Source organism: Orycteropus afer, unplaced genomic scaffold (genome assembly GCF_000298275.1).
Source record: "Orycteropus afer afer isolate SDZICR_OR568_19922 unplaced genomic scaffold, OryAfe1.0 scaffold00333, whole genome shotgun sequence".
NCBI lineage: Eukaryota > Metazoa > Chordata > Mammalia > Tubulidentata > Orycteropodidae > Orycteropus > Orycteropus afer.
Window position 1 is genome coordinate 1,568,999 of NW_006921920.1, and position 3,522 is coordinate 1,572,520.

The window sequence follows — 3,522 nt, forward strand, 5'->3', positions numbered from 1 at the left end:
TCATTAACACCCTGTGATACTCTGACGACACAACCTTGCTTGCTGAAAATGAGGATGACTTGAAGTACTTACGGAAGAAGATTGAAAACTACAGTCTTCAGTATGGATTATATCTCAATGTAAAGAAAGCAAAAATCCTCACCACTGGACCAATAAACAATATCACAGTAAATAGAGAAAGGATTGAAGTTGTCAAAGACTTCATGTTACTTGGTTCTACAATCAAAACCAATGGAAGCAGCAGTAAAAGATATTAGATGACATCTAGCACTGGGCAAATCAGCTACGAAGGAGCTCTTTCAAGTGCTAAAGAGCAAATATATATTCTTGAAGACTGAAGTGCTCCTGATACAATCCATGGTATTTTCAATTGCCTCATATGTATGTGAGAGCTGGAGAATGAATAAGGAAGACAAGAACAAGAGTTGATGCTTTTGAGTTGTGGTGTTGGAGAAGAATGCTGAAAGTTCCATGGACTGCTAAAAGAAGTAACAAAGCTGTTCTGGATGAAGTGCAGGTAAAATGCTCCTTGGAAGTGAGAATGGCCAGACTTCGTCTCACCTACTATGGTCATTTTGTAAAAAGGGACCATTCCCTGGAGAAAGATATCATTCTTGATAAGGTGGAGGGTCAATGAAAAGGGGGAAGGCCCTCAACAAGTTGCATTGGCACAGTGGCTACAATGATGGGCTCAGGTATAGCAAGGATCGTGGAGCCGGCACAGGACCAGGTAGTGTTTTGTTCAGTTGTACATAGGGTCTATATGAGTCCAAGTCAACTCAACAGCACCTAAAAACCACAACAGTGTCCCTTTTTCTATTTCACATTTGAATCTTCTGACTTATTTCTTTGTCGATAGAGATAAAGAATTGCCAATTTTGTGGATATTTTCAAGCTATGCTTTTTAAATTTAATTGATTTTCTCTATTATTTTTCTGTTCTATATTTCATTCCTTTCATCTCTAGACTTTATTATATCCTTATTTCTGCTTGCTTAAGTTTAGTTAGATCTTTTTTTTTTTTTTAGTACCTTAATCTGGAGGGTTGAATGTCAACATGCAAATATCAGAAGAAGTGATATTGTTGAAGGAATAATTCCAAGATGCATTGAAAGTATTGATGAAAACTTAGGCTTCAGGCCTGACAAAATAACCATTCAGATAATTCAATCAAAGGATGCAAGTTGGAATTGCTCATTCATTCATACCAAGATATTTAGAAGACAGTTACCTGGCCAATCAAATGGAAGAGATCCATATTTGTGCACATTCCAAAGAAAGGTAATCCAAAAAAATGTGGAAATTATTGAGCACTATTGCTAATTTCACATACAAGTGAAGTTTTCTGAAGATAAATCAAATATGGTTGCAGCAGCACAATGACAAAGAACTGCCAGAAATTCAATCTATATTCAAAGAATGACATGGAATGAGGAAATCATTGCTAATGTCAGATGGATCTCAGCTCAAAACAGAATACCTGAAAAATTTACCTGTTATCTATTAACTATGCACAGTCATTCAACAGTGTGGATCTTAGAAAATTATGAATAACATTGTAAGAATCAGAAATCTAGAATGAAATTTTGCTCATAAGGAGCCTGTTCATAGACCAAGAGGTACAGAAGAGTGAGATTTAATATCAAGAAAGATGTGTGTCAGGACTACATCTTTTCACCAAACTTATTCAGTCTGCATGCAGAGTCAACAACTTGAGAAGTTGGACTATATGAAGATGAATAAAGCATCAGGACTGGGAGGTGATTCATTAACCAACTATAGTGTGCAGATCACACAGCCTTGCTTGCTGAAAGCAAAGCAGAATTGATGGACGTAATGATAAATATCAAACACTACAGCTTTCAGTACGGATTAAACCTCAGCAGAAAGAAAACAAAAAACCTCAATAGTGTACCAATGAGCAACAACATGGCAAATGGAGAAAAGATTGAAGTTGTCAAGGGTTCAATTTTACTTGTGCCCACAATCAATGCCCATAGATGTAACAGTCAAGAAATCAAAGAATGTATTACAAATCGGCTGCAAAAGATCTGTTTAAAGTGTTAAGGAACAAAACTGTCAGTTTGAAGTAAAGTGTGCCTGACCAAAGCCATGGTATTTCCAATTGCTTCACATGCATGCAGAAGCTGCACCAAACATAGGGAAGGCCACAGAAGAATTGATGTCGTTAAATCATGTTGTTGTTGTTGTTATGTGCCGTCGAGTCAGACCTGACTCATAGTGACCCCTCCTTGGGTTTCCTAGGCAGTATCACTGTGGAAGTAGATTGCCCCATCTTCCTTCCAAGGAGTGGCTGGTGGGTTTGAACCGCCAGACTTCTGGTTAACAGTCAAGTGCCTCTGTTCTTGTCCCGGTTCTCACTTTTTTTGGATATATATTTAGTAATAGAATGAGTGGATCTAATGGTATTTCTATTCTAATTTTTTAAAGAATCATCATACTACTTTCCAGAGTGGTTGTGATATTTTACTGTCCCATCAGTACTGTAAAAGAGTCCCAATTTCTCCTCATCCTTGCCAGCATTTGTTATTTACTATCTTGTTGAACATTGCTACTAGTGCTGGAGCAAGATAGCATTGTTTTGATTGGCATCTTTCTAATGGCTAATGATCATGAACAATTCTTCATATGTTTGTTGGCCACCTGAATATCCTATTTGGTGTAGTGTCTATTCATGTCTTATGCCCAGTTTTTAATGGAGTTGTCTCTTTGTTGTTGAGGTATTGAAGTTGTCTACAAATTCTAGAATATGTCCCTTGTCAGATATGTCATTCCAGAATATTTTCCCCAATCTGTAAGTTCTCTTTTGATTCTTTTGGAGAAAGAAGCACATAAAAAATTAATTTTTAGAACGTCTCATTCATCTAGTTTCTCTTATGCTGTTTGTGCATTCTGAGTTATGCTTGATAGTCTATTTATGCCATATATTAGTGCTCCTAAATTTGCCCCTAGTTTTTCCTTGAAGCACTTTATAGTTTTAGGGTTCATATTTAAGTCTTTGATACATCTAGAGTTAGTTTATGTGTATGGTGTGGGATACAGATCTTGTTTTCTTTTTCTGCAAATGGATCTCCAGTTTTGCCAGCACCATTTATTAAACAAATATTCTCTTCAGCCCTTTGTCAAAGAACAGCTGACCACGGGATCTATTTCTGGATTCTCAAATGTATTCTATTGGTCTATGTGTCTGTCCTTGTACCAGACAGTCTGTCCTTGTGCCTTGTGGCTGTATAGTACATTTTGAAATCTGGCAGTGTGAGACCTCCTACTGTGTTCTTCTTCAATAGTGCTTTGTTTATCTGAGGTTTCTTTCCTTTCCACCTAAAGTTAGTGATTAGTGTTTTCATATCATTAAAGGATGTTGATGGGATCTGCATTGGGATTGCATTTAATGTATAGATTGCTTTGGGTAGTATTGACATTTTCACAATGTTCAATCTTCCTATTCACAAGCATGGAGTGTTCTTCCATTTATGTAGATCTCTTATGATTTCTTGAAGTA